Here is a 21,956-nt window from a genome sequence, read left to right as displayed (position 1 = left end):
CATAAGGTAGGAGATGTTGGCAGCAGGTAGCACCTCGGTGAGAGGTTCAAGGTAAAGGTTGAAGAGGGTAGGGAAGAGGGTTGAACCTTGGGGGACTCCAACCGTAACCGGGGAGGGGGGATAGATTACTATTGATGAGGACTCTCTGTGAGCGGTTCTGAAGAAAGGATCTAAACCATTCAAGGACCGTGCCATCCAGCCCTATCCTAAGTTTGAGGCGTTCTAGGAGAATTTTGTCGTTAACTGTATCAAAGGCAGAGGACAGGTCCAGGAGGATTAGGAGACAGGTTTTGCCTTGGTCGAGGGCTTGGAGGGCGTCATCTATTATGTGGAGGAGGGTAGTTTCAGTGCTGTGACCAGGTCTGAACCCTGATTGAAAGTCATCTAGCATGTGAAAGTTGCCTTAGCTGCTGTTGCACATATTTTTCCAGAACTTTGGCAAGGAGAGGGATGTTGGATATGGGTCTATAGTTCTCGGCGGAGGCAGGGTCCAGAGTTGTTTTTTTTAGGATGGGGATAACTTGGCCAGCCTTCAGCGAGTCAGGATTGAGACCGGTAGCAGAGAGGCGTTGATTATTGAGGTCCAGGAAGAGATGATTGCCTGAGAGGCAGCTTCTAGGCAGTTAGATGGGAGAGGATCATTAAAGTGATTGTTCGGTTTTAAGGCGCCAAGAATTCTCGAGACAGAATGTTCGTCATAGGTTTTTAACTTGGACCAGTGTGCTCGGTTTTTGGTGAGTTATGGGAGGACAGAGAAAGAGGAGCAGGCAGATATTTTGATCTTGGTTGTGAGAAGCAGATTTAAGTTCATTTCCGAGGGCAGAGATTTTGTCGCAGAGGAAGGAAGAGAATTCCTCGCTTGATATTAGGGGTTTAGGAGTTTCTTTGGTGGTTTTCGCAATTTTGTTGGATTGGTGTTTGACCAAGTCGAACAGCTTGCAAGGTCAATTTTTGGTATTCTCTCGTTCAGATCTGAAGAATTCTTTTTTAGTGTTAAGGATTTTCTTATTGTAGGCGTTTCTGGCCTACAAAAGTTTTAGATGGGCTGCTGAGGGGTGTTGTTTCCAGTTTCTTTCAGTCTGTCTAAGAGACCTCCTCTCCTTGTTAAGGGATCCGCTGAACCAGGGATTTTGGTATTTGACCTGGGTTCTTTTAAATGTTAGTGGTGCCAGGTCATCCAGGATGTCGGATATGGTTGAGGAGTAATGAGTTGCCAGGTTGTCAACCGAGGTGCACTGAAGGGGCGGGAGGAGGTCGGCCACACAACGCGCTGCCAGTCTCTCGTGATCAAGGTTCTTAGTGTCTCTAACCCATCGTTTGGGAATCACAGGTTGAGGTGTCCATGTTTTGTGGGTGCTGGGCAGGAGGAAGGTGATGGTGTGGTGGTTAGACCAATTGCAGGGGTCAATTGAGAGAAGCTTGAACATTGATTCCTAGCAATGATCCAGTCTAGAGTGGCGCCTTTCAAATGAGTAGGGAGGGAGCAGGCTTGGATAGGGCTTGATCGGCCAAGAAGTCTCTGATGGCATTGACCTGAGGGTCCTTAGGATCGTTCCAATGCAGGTTAAAGTCACCAAGGAAAATGTCATTAGAGTTTGGAGAAACCTTCGCTGTGATGATTTCCATGAGGAGGTCTGTAAAGAAGTCGTTCTTGCCTGGGGGGTGGTAGAAGATGTGGAGTTTGCACAGCTGAGATGTGTTGCTGGAGATGGAGAGTGCGAGGTATTCGCAGGAGTCTGTAGGGTCCACTGGCAGTTACATAACAAGGATGTTGGAGCGATGGATACAGGCAATGCCACCCCCTTTTTTCTTCAGGTGCCTATCCATCCTTACAATGTTATAGTTGGGCAGGACTAAGAGGTCAAGGAAGGGCGATGAGGATTCCTTGAGTCAGGATTCAATCAAGATCGCTAGGTCCGATTTATGGCTCAGGATGAGGTTGACTACATCGGATGCATGCTTTTCAGCTGACCAGCAGTTTATTAGGAGGCTGGTAAGAGAGGGGTAGGGGTGATTGTCAAGGGTAGCAGCGGCGATGGGAACTTTAGCTAGGTCGCTGTTGACCATCCCTCTGATGCGGATGGTAGCAGATCTGTTAGGGTTGGTTGCAACCGTGCAGATAGGGAGTTCTTCTCTCGGGTGTAGGGGGCGTGGGGTTGTTAAGGCAAAGTCGTAACTATTGAGGAGGTCAATCACTTCTTCCTCCGTGAGTTCAGAGGGATTGATCGTGCCAGGGGTGGGTTTGTAAGAGTGGAGGAGAGCAAGGATTTCCTTCTCAGAGAGGTGGCAGGGTTGTTTATGCTTCAGTATTGTACAGTACGGTCTACTGGTGATATCTGCACACATTTTGTACATTATTAAACCATACAGCTGTATTTGTAACAGTGCTCATGATAACATGAGTGTCTTAAGCATTGTTATTACTTTTGTATTGCTCCAAGCACAGCTACTCGGTGTCGATAGCATTTTGAGGGGCAGTTTTTAATTGTACTATGGTGAGAATAGCAGCACCATCCCATTTATGTCAGTTCCAGGCACACCTCTGTTAAACTGGAAACGATGGCATGAAGCATTGTAAGCTTACTTAGAGGCTATTGAATCGGACACATTTACTTTCAAATTAATATATCCTTTTGGTGCTGAAAGCAGAAGTGTACTAAAACACTTCCTATAAAGGTGATGGTGAGGTGGTTGATGAGTATTCTTCCATCATATGTACATTGAATAAAAGCTTCAATCCCAGGAAGAATGTAATACCAGAATGGCACACATTCCTCCAACGTTCTCAAGCACCTGGGTAACCTATTGATACATTTGTAGCAGCTTTGCATACATTGGCTGACACATTTAATTATCGGGATCGCAAGTATTAAATAAGAGGAGAGCAGTTCATTAGAAAAACTAATTATAGGAAAATCCAGGAAAGGTTGTTATCTATTGCGGATTCTAGTTTAGAAGCAGCACTTGTTATTGCAAGAATCTGATGGTGAAGAGGGTGTGATATTAATGTTATCATCGTCAGACCATGGTGTTCATGATGTCGCTCATTTTGTATCCATTTGGGATGTTAGAAAAAGAAAACCGCAAGATTTGCGGCATCACTATCAATAATGTTAAGGTAAAATGTATGGCTGATTTGGGGTCACCGTTCACATTAACAGTTTGCCAGGTTGATTATTCAATGACTTGGTGATTATCGCCATAAGATGTTTGCGTATGAAGTGAAAAAGGTGGAAGTGATGGGCCAGTTCAATGCTACTCTTGGTTTTGATAACAGGACCATTAAAGACACTACATATGTAGCTAGGAGTGGTTACAAATTATTGGGGTGGAATGAACAAGGATATCTTGACATCATTCTTGATCCCAACGATCCTGAATTTGTTTTGTCCAGACAACGTATTCTGGAATTGTTTAGCAATGAAGTCTGCAACTTGAGTGAGTAATTATGTATCCTGAAATCTTTACACATAATTTTGGAAAATTAAATGGAAACGAAAATGCAAGGCCTGTGGTACATAAGGTGCCTATCAATTTGAGGAATATAGTGGAAAATTGTAGCTTCAAACTCTTTTCCTTTGAAGTCAATACACAAATTGTGGTACATCTGTCATCCCAGTGCAACCAGAGTACGATGGCCTTGCATTCTTGTCTCGCTCAAGTTTCACCATGGATGTGCGCAAACTCTCTAAAATTAAATGAAGACAAGATGGAGGTCTTGTTGGAGGGTAACCCCCCTACCCCTTGGGGCTCACACTTGTTCGCCTGTGACTATCTATAATCCCCATACCCAGTGCCAGTTATAAAGAACTTGGGAGTTTGACTGGATCATATACTCACTATGCCAGAGATTAACAAGGTAGCAGCCACCTACTTTGCCATACTGAAATGGCTCAAGAAGATTCTTTACTATCTACCCACCTATGCTGAGAGAACTGTAGTCCTGGTCCTAGTTATTTCTAGGCTGGACTATGGGAACGTCTTATACCTGCGGATGGCAAAATCACTACTCAAACGTCTCCAGATTGCGCAAAATGGTGCTGCAAGTCTCTTGCTTCACCCCACCACGTTTTCACTAAAGCCAGTCTGTTAAACACCCTCCATTAAGAGTCCTTTTCAATTTAAGACGTTGTGCAATATGCAAAAACACCTATCAAATACTGGACTCTACTATCTTAGATCATTGATGTATCGATATTCCCATGCACGTCCATTGCACTCGAGCCATTTGAGGCTGGCTGTAATTACCAGAGTTAGGAAATCCTGCCAAGGAGGCCACGCATTCTTTTATCTCAGAACAAGCCTCTGGAACAACCTGCCTGCAAAACTGAGAGAATATGATTCACTCCTTGCATTTTGGAAACTTTTAAATACCTAGATGTTTCCAGCACTGAATTCTTTTAAATAAGCTTCCTTCTCAACTTGTACTCTGGAGTAACCCATTCCGCAATTGAGCTAGCATGGGAAACCTCTTTTAGGTAGCAATGCGCTTTTCAAAATATGCATAATAATAATAATTTTAACTCAAGTCAGAGTTAGAAATATTGTGTCATTTGGGTACCATTCAACCATATGAGGGTTCAGAATGGTTGGCTCCGTAGTTTTAGCACGTAAATCTGATAAGACCCTGAGATTATGTGAGGATTTGCGGAACTTGAAATCAAACATTTGGATCCACCGCCAACCACTTCCTAATATTAATTAATTATTGTCCACTTTGAATGGAGCTGCCATATTTTCTTCGCTTGGCATGTCAGTGGCATATCATCCACTGTGTGAGGAATCCAGACACCTAACTTCGTTTGTGACACTAGAAGTGTATGACATTTGGTTTAGCCTCTGTGTCATCTGGATTTCAGAGATTACTGGATAATATTTTCAAGGATGTGTTAGGTGTGCTTTATTTCAGGGTGACATATTAATTCTTGGAAGGGATGAGTGAGTGAGAGATTGAAAAAAAATTGGAAATGCTGAAAGGGCCAGGGTTGACTTCAAAAAAAGACAAGTGCAAGATCCGCCAAGATGGTGTGGATTATTTAGGACATCATGTGTCTGGTAATGGGGTTGAGCTGAAGATTGAGATATTGAGTGCTGTTGCATAGCCTGCGCCTATGGGAAAAGATCCGCTTAGATAATTTCTTGGATAAGTTGAACATTATGCTACATTTGTGGAGAATTTTGCTAGCAAACAGCGAGCTTGCGTGATCAGGTGAAGAAAAATATGAAATATGTGTGGGACTGTGAATGTCAAAACTTTTTTGAGTTAATCAAGAGAGATATAGATTCTGCCCAACCCTTTGAACTGTTTGATAGTCATGGGTTTTGCATTATCACTACCAATGCAATTAATAAGAGTTTGGGAGCAGTTTTAATGCAGAGAAGAAGCAATGGTAAAAAGGAAATAAATGCTTTTGCTTCTAGAGCACTTTGCAGTGCTGAGTCAACATATTCCACTATTGAAAAAGAAGCGCTTGGATTTAGGTGGAGTGTCCAGTATTTTGGAAACTTTGCATTGGGGAGTCAACTGATTCTACATACTGATCACAGACCATAAGTGGAGTTATTTAGCACAAGTAATGGCGGAAGATCAACTCCCTGCATTGCAAAGTGGCAGTACAGGTTGCAAGAAAATCAGGGAAAGTTGCAGTATGTTCCAGGGACTGCCTCTCGCCTTTTCCTGTGGACCTTGAATAAAAGGATGAATTGATGGAGAAAGTGATTTGGAATTTATGTGTTCTGTTAACATGGTTAATATAATTTAAATTCTTCAAATTCTTTTGAACATGTTTAGAGCCCAGCACTGGTTGAGGACGGTACCCGCCACACAGCTCTTAAACAGGCATGTCCTATTGATATGCCACAAAACCATTCAAACAATCTGAGAGAAGTTTACAACCATGGATCTTGGCACAATGTGGGATGCCTAAAAGAGATTATGAGGAATAGTTACATCGAGTGCCCGTTGGACTACAATGGACCGAGAGCATCTTAACAATATTATTCCACTGTTATACAGGAAAAGACACCTAAATTAAATCATCCCCCCTGGCCCACCACAATTCATGCGTGACACTATGTGGTCCTTAAGACAGAAATGTACGTTGACTGTTTTGTGAGAGATCCTGGCCCACAACACAACCACAGCAGAAATCGGAGTCTTTTCCCATTGTAACTCGCAGTGTATGTGAGGTGAGGCTGGGATTGATGTGAGTGAGATATGTGAAAGCATGTGTTTTCTGTGAGCGAATGAGTGAGAGAAGTGTTATATGGGGTAGAAAACAGGTAAACACAAGATATTCAGTTAAATGTACATAGTTTTTACAGAAAATGCTCAAAACAATTGTGCGCCAATGTTTGTGAAAATATGTTTCAATACTAAAAACAATAAAGTTGGAATATTTATAAACAATGTTATGGATATGTAAATGGCAAAGTATTGCAATTTCCATCTATCTATGTAAACTGTGATTAAAAACAATGAAGAATGAAAAAATATGATAAAGTATAATGCAATATGGTCTAAAATTGTTAACGGCCAGCCCACTGTGCACTTTGAGCCGCCATTGAAGAAATACAGGTTGAGTATGATTTTGTGCTTTGTTTCATCTAAGATTAAGTATGTTCCAGGGGTACAAAAATGTGCTGATGTCTGGCAATCACGTTTGCCTGTGAATGTTGAATCATGGGATGAAGGTGTTGAAGAAGACGATTTGGAACTTGTGTGTTCTGTTAAAATGGTTACTATGGGTGTGTGGTCTGAGGGAGAGTGGAGAGCAGCTGCTAGCGGGCTTAAAGTCTTACAGGAAGTCAATAAGTGTGTTGCCAGCCATTGGCTTAATGTGGATTTAGGGGTATATCCATACTGGAGATCTCCTAATGAACTATCTTTGGCTGGTAGAATATTACTAAGGTGTGAGCATTTAGTAGTTCCTTAGCATATTAGATCTAAATTTCATATACCTGATTATGAAGGACACGGGCAACGAAATGCAGAATCAGGTGGTCTTTTGGGAGGTCTGGCATAAAAAGAGTGGTGGAACATTGTGTAAGGGAGTGTAGTGCATGTGTTTTGAGTGACAAGACTCAGGTTACTATGCCTTCTCCTATAACTTCAGTGGCCAATAATGGAGTACCATGGCAGAAGTTAGCATTCAATGTGACTGGGCCTTTTGGGGTTTTGGGAAGTTCACTAGCATATGCTCTAGTATTGATTAACTATATGGACTGAGAACGTTCATCAATAGTGTCAACTCACGTGTGATCATTGATTTTTTCCTGGAAACATTCATCAGTGAAAGTTTTCCAGAAGAGTTAGTAACTCAAAATTGTACCCAACTGGTGTTCAGACAGATGACTGTTTTTTTTAAAACTAATGGAATCAGGCGTTTGATAACCCTGTTGTATCATCCTAACGACAATGCTCTTGTTAAAAGAGTTTATTGTGTTATTGAAGATCAATTACAGTTAACATTGGTTAATGGTTTAGGTTTGGAAAGGGTAGTGCAAAGATATGTTGTGGGCTATGAGGACGGCCTCAATCATTAGTACAGGAATGTCTTTTCCCTATTGAGGGGTAGAGTACCTGGGACTTGTTTGAAAAAGGAGTGTCTGGGGAAGAAATGTATGGATTGTGAAAAGTTAAGAAATGTGTTGGATGTACGAAGTTGTGTGCAAGAAATGTATGGTCCAAAAGGAAAGTAGAGATGAAGAGAGAGATTTGTGTTCATCCAGGGGACTTTATGAGGCCTCAAATTCACTGTCATGTTCAGAAGGGTCACTCCAGATGTTTGTCACCAGTTTTGGTTAAGGAGGTAAAGGACCACTTGATGATACTTGTGAATGACAAGTCTGTAACAAAAGTATCGAGGCTGTGCCAACTAGGCCCACAACTGAGGATGTTTGTGAGAGGTTGGGGGCTGAGAAGTCCAATAGGTCCACAGAGTCTGTCAACATTTATGGGGGTCGGACATGTTCAGTAAGAAAGCAGTCCTTAGTTAAGAAATTCGGGGGCATATTACCAAGCAATAGCGATAATTATCGCTATTGCTTGGTTAGAGACAAAAATGTACCGCTGAGCTGCGGCGATTTTTATTGCAGATAAACCTTGGTATTACCAAGGTTTATTGCACATGCGATAAAAAACGGCCGCAATGCATGAATATCGCTGAAAAGTCAGCGATATTCATGCATTACCGAGCTAATGCTCTTAGCCATGTTATCCACCTCCCATTGGATAACATGGCTAAGAACTGCTCAGGGCAGGTGTTAGCTTTTGGAGATATTCGCGCTTAGCGCGAATATCTCCAAAAGTTGGTAATAGGAGATAGCGATGTTAGCGACTGTTTCCAGTTGCTAATATCTTGGCACACCCACTTTGCATGTCATTAGTGATAAATATCACTGACATGCAAAGTGGGGCCCAAGATGTTCGCTATCTCCTACTAGCTGTCGCTAACTGGTGTTAGCAACAGCTAGGTAATAGGGAGATAATTTTATCTCTGCTTTCTTGGCTTTTAAAGCCAAAAAAGCGGAGATAAACCCCCTTGATAATATGCCCCTCAGTGACTACTTACTGTAATTTTTTGTGCATCTTCTTCTTTATATCTTTTCTTTGTCTCCTGGGGTTACAGTACTTTGGTGGTGTTATAGGTTATATGTTATATTTAGTTATAACATTGCTCTTTTCCATTGTGATGTTATTAGGGAATGGGATGTGTTGGATTGTGCTTCAATTAGAATTTTATGGTACAGAATGCTGTGAGGGCTCGGATGTTGGCAGTTGCTGCCAGACCCTCTGTGTTGTAAGTACCTCCAGCTCCACCATACCCTCCCCTCCCTTAAGACCAAACTCACGGACCTCCCTGAATAAAACCCTCCGGAGGCCAAACTGCTCCTGGGTAAACTGGTCCCGGGATGCATGTCCCAAATCTACCACACGCTAATCCACCATGCACCTGATGACTTTCTCACCCTGAGACAGAAATGGGAGAACTGTATCGGCCCACTCAACAACACAGACTGGACCTTTGTGTACCTTAAACCTCTTAGAATCACAACATCCTCTAGACTGAGACAACTAAACTATCTGCACTCTACATACCTCATTCCATGCAAACTATGACACACAGGGAAATCCCAGGCCCCTGAATGTTTTTGATGTCCTTGTCCTAGTGGGAACTTTTACTATATAACCTGGCAAACTCCCCCCCCCATTGCCACTTTTTGGCAGCCCAACATAAAAAATCTGTCCTGGATGCTGGGGACCCCATCATCCTTTCCCCGAAACATGCACTTCTGGGTGTCCCAGACAGCTTGGGAGACAGTCATTAAGACCACTACCTAAAAGAGACATCACCCAGAAATGGAGATCCACCTCCCCGAGTGGCTTTCAGAGATGGACTGGTGTGCCAATTTGAAGAACCCATCTACACGGCAAGGGGCTGCACATAGAAGCATGGCAAGATCTGGGGCAAATGGCTGCAACACCATGGCCTGGACTAACTGAACCTAACACCAAGCAAGGACTACCCTCAAACTTTATCCATGAACATTGAGTGTGACTGGTGCTTGCTTTCTATTGTCCATTTCAATGTGTTACTAGTTATAATGAGTATTCCCTAAAACTATCAATAAAATTGGGTATAAAAAGAAAATGCCCACACACTTACTAAGGGGCCAATTAGCATGGCGGGCGGATCGCCACCCTGCTCTACCGGCGGTGGCGATCCGCCCCCCCCCCAAAACATTCCGCCAGATGGCCTATTACCCGCCGCCACATTAGCATGGTGGCGGGTACCGCGGCGGACGGAAATACCACCCACCGCTTTTTCACTGGTAGGCAATCGTGACGATTGTCTACCGGGTGGAAAAGGCCTGTGATATGGTGGCAGTGCCTTGCAGGCACCGCCATTCATATTATGATGTTGGTGGTTCAATGCCTTTCCATGGCGGAGACTCTGCCATAGAAAGGCATGCAGTCTTTACTTTGGGGGCCCGTTGCGGGCCCCGGAGTGGTTGGGGTGTGGGGGGTTGCACTTGGGAGGTACCCATGGTACCCCCCAAAATTGGCATACACAAGGTGGAAGGCACCGCGCGTATATTGCAATGTGGCTGGTGCTGCTTACAACAACGCACACCACAATGATGTATATGCAGGATGCCACCAACACCGTTGCATCCTGATTGCCTACCGGGGGTAAAGGCCTGCAATATGGTGGTGGTGCCTTGCAGGCAATGCCATCCATATTATGATGTTGGTGGTTCAATGCCTTTCCATGGCGGAGACTACGCCATGGAAAGGCATGCGGTGTTTACTTTGAGGGCCCGTAGTTGGCCCCCGGAGGGGTGGGGGCATGGAGGGGCTGCACTTGGGGGGTACCCATGAAACCCCCCAACAATGGCATACACAAGGAGGCAGTCACATTGTGCATGCCAATGCACAACATGCATATATTTATTTATTGTTATTTATTTATTTTATTTATATAGAGCCTGAATCACCCCCTCAGGGGTATCTCTGCGCTTGCGGATGTATAGGAAAGTGATGATACTGTGTGAAGCGTCTAGAACAGAAATTTTTTCAAGGACTTTCTAAAGTTGAAATGGACCGTACACTGCCTCATTGTAAGAGGGAGCAAATTCCAGTTCAGTGGGGCAAGGTAAGAAAAGGCCTTCTCCCAGTCCTAGCCTTGTTAATACGAGGGACTTTAAGAAGGGATTTAGAGCTGGATCTGAGGTCTCTAAGGGGAATGTTTTGACTAAGCTTCTCCGACAAATTTGTTGGCCCATTGCCATACACTGCCTTAAGGACGATGCAGCAAACCTTAAATTTTATGCTCTTGCGCACCGGGAGCCAGTGCAGCTGCCGCAGCAGCGGGTTCGACGAAGATCTATAGGGAGCATTCAGTACAAATGTGCTGCTGTGTTTTGAACTACCTGCAAGCGATCTAACAAGGCCGCATTGGCCGATATCAGTAAAGCATTGCAGTAGTAAAAGTGACTCAAGACTAACGTCTGAATGAGACTCTTCCGTGTATGGTCTGGGAGAAACGAAAATACTTGTCTCAGCAGACTCAATACATGAAAGCATGAGCTTACCATTTGAGACACCTGCTCCTTCATGTTTAGACTCTGCTCAATGCACACCCCTAGGTTCTTTACTGATGCCTTTGAGGCGGGAGGGGCACCCAACTCCCCAGGCCACCACTCTGGTGTCCACAGCAGGGCGGCCTCTCCAAAAAGTATAATCTCTGTTTTCCCAGCATTTATTTGGAGATAGTTTGTACACATCCACTGAGATATTGCTAGCATGCCGGCAGAGAAGTTGGTCTGGGCTGTTGTGGAATATTTATCAAAAGAGAAGATAGGCTGGGTGTCATCCTTTGGGCGGCCCGGTCCCCGCGCTTTGTTTACCTGGGGCGCCATCTTGGGTGGGTCGAACAAACACTCCTCAGCTATTCGCTGGAGCCAATCACGTGGACTGGCTAGAGGCTGCACTCTGGAGGTGTATTTAAAGCGGGTAGGAGAGAGCTTTACTCCTGTTTGAATCCCGTCGTGCACATAGCGCTTCTCGCTAGAGGCTCGCTGTTACTTGCAAATTTTAAAAGTCCCGTTTTGTCGCTTATGTTTATTTAATTTACCCTCTTTTTCCCTGGTTTTAAAAAGTAGTTTAGAACTGTTAAAATTTCTCATAGTCCCCCTACCTGTGCTCTTAGACACGGACCGCATCCTTGCACAGTAAAATTCCGCCGCATTCACTGCCATTTGGGCGGCCCGGTCCCCGCGCTTTGTTTACCTGGGGCGCCATCTTGGGTGGGTCGAACAAACACTCCTCAGCTATTCGCTGGAGCCAATCACGTGGACTGGCTAGAGCCCTTTATATATATCTGGGTATGACGCGCAACGTGTACGCGCATCGTGGACGCCGCAGTGACGCCGGAGTCACGCCAGAGTCCAGCCCGTCTGCGCCCGTCCGCGCTGAGGACGCGCTGGGCGGCTGGACTCTGGACTTAACTAAGCCATTGCTTCCTCGTATAGATATTCCCACCAGGAGATGCTACGCCTGAAACCTCGAAGATTAGGGTGTTCGCATTCCTATGAGCCTGATGCATTTCACTCTCCCTTATGATGCGGCTGTCACCACACGGGTAGGTCTTCCATTTCTGCCTCCAGTCACCTTTCCTTTGGCCACCCTGACGCTATCAGCCCTAGGACAGTGGCATTAGAAGGCATTTCGATCAATGCCCACTCCCTTGTCAAAAACAAGATTATGTTCAGGGAGATGGTCCTAGACAGATTGCCTGCTCTAGTGTTCGTCACTGAAACTTGGGCTAAAGACTCATCTGGTCCTGACCTAATCGAAGCGGTCCCTGAAGGGTACTGCCTGGTTAGACTGGACAGACAGGGACGAGTGGGAGGGGGTATAGCAATCCTTCACAGAGACCATCTGCAATGCCACACCGTGCCTATACCCGACTTCCCAGATTGCTTCCAAGCTCTTTATTTCACAATAAAGGAAGCACAATGTCCCTTTTGCAATGGAATTCTATTATATAGACCTCCTGGTCCGAGGACTGATTTTACGCACAACTTTCTTCAGTCCCTGGAACCCTACTTTGGTCAAGAAATTTTTTCCATCCTAGGTGATTTCAATTACCATTTAGAACGGCATGATTCATTCGATACCTCATGTCTTATTGAGGCTTTGGCGTCCTGTGGACTCACGCAGCGAGTTAGCGGGGTCACACATCGTGCAGGCCACACACTAGATGGTATTTTTTCTAACGACCATCGTCTGACCATCATGGATCCAGTGCATCTGTCTTGGTCCGATCCCATTCCTTTTGGAATACCATAGGGGGGATGGAAGTAAAAAAGGGAATCATATAATGGAAACTGCCAGAAATTTTAGGAATATCAGCAGTGACTCCTTTGCGCCTTGGGCTGCCAGCCTTTCTATCACTGGCTTGGACACTGTACAGACCGCGGTTGGCCATTTTGAACTGGCTACCACTGAGGCCTTGAATGTACTGGCCCCAGTAGAGACCCGCCGCCGAGCGAGAAAGAGACCATCTGCCCCATGCTTCTCAGACTCCCTCAGACTCCTCAGGCAAGAAGTGAGGAGGAAGGAGAGGCTCTGGCACTCTAGTTGGGACCTTAAAAATAAAGAAGCCCACAAACTCCTTGTCAGGAAATATAAGGCTGAGATTGTGCATGCCAAACAAGACCATTTTGTGGCCTTACAACTTCGCTCTCCTCACCGAAGGAGCTTTTTAAAATCGTTGATGCCTTAGTCAACTTACAAACTCCTGACTCTGTTGTTCCATCGCAAGATCTATGTGATAGGATTGCCTCCTTCTTTCACACCAAAATACAGGATATCCATCTGGCTCTTGAGGAACAAAGCGCACGTATCAGTGCGCCTCCTGCTCGGGTTGAGATGAACATGACCACCACTGACATCTCCCTATCGAGCTCTCTGGATTCTTTTCCCCCGCCAGCTTTGCAAGATCTGGAGATAAGACCAAATCCGGCTCCCCCCTGGATACCTGCCCACTGAAAATCATTAAGCAGTGTAGGGTGACCCTCCTACCTCCTCTGCTAGAAATAATGAATCTAGCTATGAAAGACGGTATCTTCCCCTCGGAGTGGAAGAGTGCAGTAGTGAAACCCCTGCTAAAGAAGGCCTCTCTTGATCCGGAGGTCCTAAAAACTTCCGTCCAATTTCGCTGCTTCCAGCCCCAGCGAAGATGCTTGAGGCACATCTAAACAAGCATCTCGCTGCCTTTGTGGAAGGCTCGGGTTGTCTGGACTTTTCCCAGCACGGATTCAGGAGGGAACATAGCACCGAGTCGGCCCTCACCATCGTGCTCGATAAGATCCGCACGACAGTGGATGGGGGCCAGACCACCCTCCTGGTCCTGATAAACCTAACTGCGGCCTTTGACACCCTCTCTCCCTCAGTACTTACATCTCGCCTGAGGGAAGTGGGGGTGAAGGACGCAGCTCTAGATCTACTGACCTCCTTCCTTGACGGAAGGGAACAAAGAGTCAAGCTGGGGGAGTTCCTATCTCCATCCCGACCAGTGCGGTGTGGGGTCCCACAAGGGTCGGCTCTTAGTCCGACCCTATTCAACATCTACGTGACCCCACTAGCCAGACTAATAAGATCTTTCGGGATGGAGGTAGTTTCTTACGCGGATGACACCCAAATCCTCGTCTCTCTTCCCCATTCAGATGTACAAACTGCCTCCAAGTTTAGATCTTGTATGGAGGCGGTTGGTCAGTGGATGATTAAGAACTCACTCAAGCTGAATGGGGAGAAGACTGAGGTGATGGTGTTTGGAGGGAAAGAGAACATCTGGTCAGCCAGCTGGTGGCCTGACTCTCTAGGAGTGTGTCCTTCCCCCACAACATCTGCTAAGAATCTTGGGGTGATGATAGACCCTGCCCTGGATATGGGCAGGCAGGTGAGTAGAACCATCTCCACCTGCTGGGCTTAATTCACACCCTACGAAGGATTAGGAAATACCTCTCCCTGCAGTCCAGAAAGCAAATAGCTGTCGCACTCATTGTCTCACGCCTGGAACACTGTAATGCGCTGTATGCGGGGCTAAACAGGAGCCTCCTGCAGCACTTACAGGTAGTTCAGAATGCCACAGCCAGATTTGTTCTGGATGTTCCCAGACGCTCCTCGGCCACGTCAGCCAGGAAAGCGTTGCACTGGCTACCGGTAGAACATCGAGTACGGTTTAAGGTTCTATGCATGACCTATAGAGCCATTGCAAAAAACAGTGACACGGGAGTTGGTTCCATCATTTCCCACTACATTCCTGGAAGGAACTTGCGTTCCTCCGGGAAATTGCTCCTGACAGTCCCCCGCATTCGAAGAGCCAAGTGGGGTGGCAGGGCCTTCTCCGCCCTGGCCCCCAAATGGTGGAATGATCTTCCTTTGGATCTCAGGTCTCTACCTTCCCTTCAGAAATTCCGAAGTGCCCTTAAAACTCGCCTCTTCCAGCAAGCCTATGTGTAAGGATGTCTGTTTCAATTTTCTGATGGTATTGTTAGGCGCCTTGATACCTGCGGGGTATTGTTTTGCGCGTTATAAATTTTTATCAAATCAAATCAATCCGCGTAGGATATTGGTACAAATCCGTATGCCCTCATAAGATTGGCCAAGGGAGCTATACAGATGTTGAATAAGGTAGGGTTTAGGCAGGATCCTTACAACATCACCCGCCACAACGCAATATATGCGGGATCATTCACAGAGTCATGGCTGGGCCAGTGCATCCCTAAGGTTGAGTAAAGCAGCAAGCTGTCTTCTTGCACCTCCCGCATGTGGCAGGAAAGACTGTTCTGCAGCTGGGAGCTACAGATGCAGCCCTTCTGCCGAGGGGAGGAGTCACAAGCGGCAAAATGCATTCTTGCTTCAGGCATCCATAATAGTCATACTTTTCATGAGTGATAGAGAATAGAAAGAAACACTATATCATAAAGGACATGCTGTGCTCCACCTCACACCACCACATAATCCATTACTTCAACAGATCTTGCAATATTATATTTCATCACTGCTCACTTAACCCTACCACAGGCGAGAACAGATACTGTGACGAGGATCTCTTTACGTCATATGCCCTATGGTTGTTTCGGAGATGTGTAGTCTGTACAAGTGTCACCAGATATCTTAAATCCATTAATTGCCGTTGCCGGGACAGGTAACAGCGGTGGGGCAGGGCTGAGGGAAGTTGACAGACGACGGGATAGGGAGAGTAAAATAAGAACATTTAAAAAAAATACTTACCTAGTGCTCACCACATCGCCAAATCAGGAAGTGTTTTTAAAAAAAAATTATTTAACTTTGCCTATCCCACCGTCTGTTGACTTCCCCCTCCCACCCCACCTCACCTCTGTTACCTGTGCAAGCCGCGCCTGCTTGCTGTGGTGGAGGTTACACAGACATATTTGCTGTGCTGAGGATCGTTACCATGGTGCTCCTCAGGACACATTAACATCTTCAATTGAACAGCCGTTCCAAACATCTTAACCAGTATCAAATGACATCAGGCTGCATCCCTTGCAGCAGGTATAATATGTAAACAAGGAGATAATTAGGTCTCCCTGGTCACAAATTAACCTGCACTGAAAATATATATCTTCTGTGCATCTGAGAGGTAAGAAAGGCTGTCATTTTCTTGCCTGGGGAGGTATTCCTTGGCAACTCGACTATTGTATGACAAAACAGTGAACATTTGAAAATAAATATGCTGTGCATTAGCATCTCGGTTGAAGGCCTGATTTCTGTTATTATGTTTGCTTTTATTTAAGGCCAAGCACACGCCGTTTTATGGTGGTAAATATTTGTGCAATGGCATAACTCCATTTCAGCGGCAGGACACTGTGTGCTGACGTTTTTTAATACAATGTGACAAAAGTAATGAGTTTATGGGTGCAAGAAAGTCATAAGTCTTGAAAATTAGGGAAACGCTAGGTTGCAAAAAAAGAAAAAAATAGGGAAGAAGATAAGTTCGTAATGGATAGCAAAGTGTCGGAGAGGTACCCAGGGAATGTTTAAAAATAAATAAGAACCTTATGAGGCAAAGGGGCTGGGAGGAAAAAAAGGGCATCCCGGATATCTGGAAGTAGAAGAGAAAAGAGGGGGTTGATATGACTGGTGTCATAATCATTGGCGTAGTACCATGACAGGAAAGACATTAATCATAAAGGAAGAAATGGGTGGTGGGTATTTTGGGTGCGGTGTTTGGTGGCAGGAAGAGGAAGGCTATGGTACTGAATTGTACACTTGGTATGCTACTTCACACGACTACAGAAAAGCATTGCAGTAGTAAAAGGCTACCTTGTTCAACATCTATATGGAACCCCGGGTACAGAAAGGTATTGCTGTGACTGCCCAGCACACTTGTGACAAAGTATCTGAGTGATCCCCAGTTGAAGCCCCACAGCTGCTTAGTAACACCTCCTTAATTCTCGCATTTCCCAAAAAGGTGTGAACAATTATGTATGGTTAAAACTCTACGTGCCGACCATCTATGATGATAGCCATGTTACTCCAGGGCTATGGTTCAATCTCACTATTATGGCACAGATGATAAGGTATAAAATAGCACTCTTTTGCTTACTCTCATACAGACAAACTCTGTCCATTCTGAGCCTTTCCTTCTAAGAAGGGAAAAAGCCTCAACCATCTATCTTAGAAATACAAATCCAATTAATGATGTGTTGATGCATATTCACTCACAGCAAATAGAGAATGTAAGGATGTATATAAACTGCCTTCAAAGATAAAAAACAATGATATAGAGCACAGATATTTAATATATAAAGTAAATTGACACAAGGATGAATTGCACCAATAGGTATGATAGTAAAGTGCCATATGTGGGATACAGCGTGCAATTACATCACCCACATATTGGGCTAAGATATAAAGCTGCCAGGAGCACTAATGTGCTAAGTATGAGCTACAGTTTAAAAGGCCTGCAGAGGCACATAGAAAAGAAAAGTGTCTTTATCAAGCAAGAAAAGCAATTTTTAAATATTATTAATGTACCCCCAAATGCAACTTAAAAGCCCACAAGCCAAGGTATCTGAAATATTAAAAATGTTGTCGTGCCCTTATCTATACTGAATGTCCAAAAACTGATTTTAGTGTGTAGATTCAAGCAAATTCTCCAGGAAAAGGCCTATAATTCAAATTCCTAATTTGTATTGTCACAAGGGGAAATGCTAGTAAAATACTTCCAAGTTATTTTGCATTCAGTTTTCAAAATCTGAATGGTGAAATCATATTTTTAATAGTTGTAATGCTTTTAGCAGTAATAAACTTTATAAAATGTACTTTGTGATGACTGGCCCAAACTAGCTTAGACAGTTTTGCCCTTAAGTCACCTCCAAAGACTCAATACACATTCCTAGCTGGGGTTAACATTCCTGCCCTCCAGAGGACAGTGGCTTTGCCTCTGGGCCCAGGAAGATAGGGATGTTTTCAACAACTGGCCAGTTAGCTGAGATTAGCCAACTGGGAGGTGAAAGGAACAGTTGGTACAGCAACAGCCATCCTCAACTCTATCTTGTTCATGTTGCAAAATGGGGCTGATAGAACTTGCCCCCATTTATTTCCAGGGCCTTCCTAGACTTTCAGGGTGCAACCCCAGCTGGCGAGAGAGACAGCTTGCACCCTTACAGAGGAGAGGTAACCTCATTTAACAGTGGTATAGTTAAAGTAGAGGCAGAGGCCCTCCTAGTGGAAGAATGGGTTAATCATTTTTGATGTAGGACTTCAGGTAATTTTTACTGTGAAGCAAAGAGAAAGTGCTACAAATGCAAATAGGCACAGGGGGCCTGAAATTGTGCTATGTCCTTGTCTTTCGCAAACTGTTACTGTTGAATGTCGCTTTATTTTTTCCAGGTTCTTTTTGCCTTGAACATTAAAAATTCATATCTCCAGTTCCTCCATCTGATTTTAGTAGTTTTGACGTCTTTCTGCTCATTATATTTTTCTCAATTTTTTAATTTGTTTGGATTTTTTTTCCACACACATTTCTCTTGGGAATTGCTTGCTGCTTGTGCCACAGCTACGAGAAGTTGAACAGAGTGTAACTGAGACTTGTGCTGAGACCTAACCTGGGTATATATGTATTGGGTACTTGAACCTAGCCAAAAAGACAGCAGGTGGGGTTATTGAGTTGGTAGGGGTCCCTTTTCCAAAAATTATTAACTCACATTCTGACATTCTGGACGATATTCCATACCTACACAAGCTCTCCAACATGTGTTTGATTTGCAGGCATGCAACGTCTCTGGAGCGTAGTAACAGTGCATGTGGAGTTTATCGACGGTCTCTCTCAGTGTCGCATGGCACAAAGGGACGTGCGCTTTGTTGGACCTTACATACTTGGTGTGTTCCCCCATCTTTTTGCCTTCCAACCTCTTGTTATTGAGGACTTCATTTTTACTGACTTTAGAATTATGCGGACTTTATCACTGCTAACCAGTGCTAAAGTGCTCTCTCCTTTAAACATGGTAACATTGGCTTACACCCAAGTGGCATATTTTATTTACTTGAACGTTCCAAATACAGTGAAAATACATGTACCCAGGGCCTGTAAATTAAAAACTACTAGTGGGTCTACAGTAATCATTGTGCCACCCACTCAAGTATCCATTTAAACATGTCTCAGGCCTGCCATTGCAGCCTGTATGTGCAGTTTTAAAACTGCCATTTCGTCTTAGCAAAATAAACGTTTTGCTGGCCTAAAGCCTCCTGTTTAGTACATATAAACCACCCCTAGTGTATGCCCTAAAGAGCCACAAAGCAGGGTTTAGTGTATTTAAAAAGTTGGACATGTACTTACGTTTTACATGTCCTCCTTGTGAAAAAACTCTTACATTTGTTTTTCACTACTGTGAGGTTTATCTCTTTGATTGACTAAAATTGGGTTAACTTATTACATTGAATAAGTGATAACTTTCAGTTGAGATCACGTGGGAATGGCGAGTTTGGTGTGTACCGAAATGTAATTTAAAACCCTCTTTAATAGTAAAGTTGAATTTTAAGTCACTATTCTGAAAATGCCACTTTTAAAAAGTTTTGATTTTCTTGTCCTAACCATTTTGTGCCTGCAGCCTGCATCTTGGGTCACATGACTAGGTGTAGCGGACAGTTGGTCTTGGTTTATTGCTCCCAGATTATGAGACAAAGGGTTTTAAGGTTTTGGCAGAATGGGCCATTTCTGACTTGATGAGTGGGAGGCGCTGTCACCTACGACACTTGCACATAACAAAGGCTCTGTCTGAGAACACTCACAAAGGGTTTGAAGCTAATCTTTTGTGACTCCCAACAAGCTGGAGCCATGGTAGGGAGGCAGGAAGTTCCAGATATCTCTGGGAGTGAAAACCTCCAGTATCTTCTCCTTCTTCAAAGTGGCCACAGGCTATTAATAGTGGACCCTCAGTCCCAACTCTCCAGTACACCTGTGACCTGTGGAAAACTCAGAAAGGCGTTGACTGGCCTCCTGATCAGAGCCCCAGACACTAAAAAGGCACCACCACCTTGAACCCAGCACTTGGACTCTGTCTCCTGTGAGTCATACCCCCAAGTGGTGCCACCCCAGTCCTGGACCCTTGGAAGTGATCCTCAAGTTGCTCGGCCAGCCCTGCTATGGTCCGATGAAGCTAAACGGAGGCAGCATGGCACACCTCCTTGCAGTTGAGTTGGATCTACAGCAGCTCAATGGATCCCCAACACCAGACCTTGCATCCCGGCTTAGTCTCCTTGGAACCACTACAATTCATCGGATCTACTGATTTAATTTTAGTTTTTTTGGTCTCAAATAATTTATTAAATTTTACTCTATTTTTCAAAATTGATGTGGGAGTTTTCTTGTGTTTTGTTTCCACTTTATTACAGTAGAAGTGCTGCATAAATACTTTACACATTGCCTCTAAGTTAAGCTTGACTGTTTTTTGCCAAGCTACCAGAGGGTTAAGCACATTTTAATTTGGGGTTTGCGTGTGTATCACCTGACAGAGATTGTGCTCGCTGCATGAGTAGGGGTTTTCCCCCTTAAAGAGTAACCCAATTTCCAACATGCTCACACATGCATTTCCTCCCAGCTCTTAATAGTTGCCTGTTCATCTCCCTCTCCCACAGTTTCTGGCCAGGGCTTTTACTTTTGCAACAACACTAAAAATAGCATGCAGTAGTCTGCCGAGATCATATGTTTAACATCATCGCCATCTTTCATCCTCCGTTTGAAAGCATTAAGATCATGTGCAACCCCACCCCTGCCTGAAGGATGCAAATCCAGTTGTCTTACTTGGTCATAGCAGAAGTGTTCCATATTTGGGAGGGTGAATTGTCTTCATACATTTTCAATTTTTCCACAGCAAAAAAGTGAGCCCAACATAAGGCACCTGGTATCCCTGAAGTTTTGAAAATATTCATCCCTAAACCTAGTGTGAACTCCGGATTGTCACATATGGGAGTAAAGATGGAAGCAAATAGTAACGCATGTGTCAGAAATTATTTTGACCCACACATCTACAGTCACGCTCTTTTTTTGGCAGAAGTATCGGGTTCAGCGTCTGTGCGTCACTCTACCATCCAAAGCAATATGCCTAAGATTAAATAGTCAGTTAAGCACCATTGCTTTGTGATTTTGAATTCCCCCTAAAAAGCACTGTGGAGGTTTCACTATATAGCACTGGCTGCCTGGAAGTAAAAAAGAAGGTTCAGTAATGCCACATTTCCCTCCCCCTCATATTTGTTCAGTACAAGTGTTGATCACAATTCCTGGGCATTTTCTTCCCCAAATAAAGTTGATGATGGCCTCTTAGATCTGCTGGGTAACCATGGAAGTGGGAGCTTAGTAGAGAAAACACTTAAAATAAGCACACTTTTAGGAATGTGTCCTGTTAACACTGGGACTTTTCAGAGCTAATAACAGTGCCCCATATGACTTTTCTGTAAGTCTTTCTTGATATTTTGTAACAGTGAATAATAAATTAGAGCCAGCTTTAGAGTTTGGCAGATGCGATGCTACACGGCTAATGTGGTGGATATTCCATCCACCATACCACTATTGCACAATATATTATGCAATAGTAATAAAGCAGACAGGATATCAACCATGTTTGTGATGGACCAATGGCCTGACAACAAATGGAAGGCAATTTCTTTATTCATTTTAAAGACGCAATTCCCTGCCTTGAGGTATTATATTTGGATAATGAAAAAAGTAGACCAATCAGTTAAGCCGACCAATTGTCAATTTATTTATTCTGAAAGTGCTTAGCCATTAAAGTGCAAAAAAAGAACTCAAAGGCATGGTTGGGATCCAACAGGCGGCCAGTGGGGTTCCACATTGCTCCCTACATCTATAAAGTTGTTTTCTAAAAGTCCCCAATGATTACAAATTTTTCACTGACACCAC

General features: G+C 44.2%; 1 protein-coding gene across 1 annotated transcript in view; it reads right to left on the bottom strand.

Annotated features, from left to right (window-relative positions):
* VWF (von Willebrand factor) overlaps positions 1-21,956 on the bottom strand; it is a 1,126,314-nt gene that overhangs the window by 987,785 nt on the left and 116,573 nt on the right. The gene's annotated exons all lie outside the window — the stretch shown is intronic.

The sequence above is a fragment of the Lissotriton vulgaris genome, chromosome 1_1, assembly GCF_964263255.1.
Source record: "Lissotriton vulgaris chromosome 1_1, aLisVul1.2, whole genome shotgun sequence".
Classification (NCBI taxonomy): domain Eukaryota; kingdom Metazoa; phylum Chordata; class Amphibia; order Caudata; family Salamandridae; genus Lissotriton; species Lissotriton vulgaris.
The sequence above is the reverse complement of the archived record's forward strand: the minus strand, read 5'-3'. Positions and strand labels throughout refer to the sequence as shown.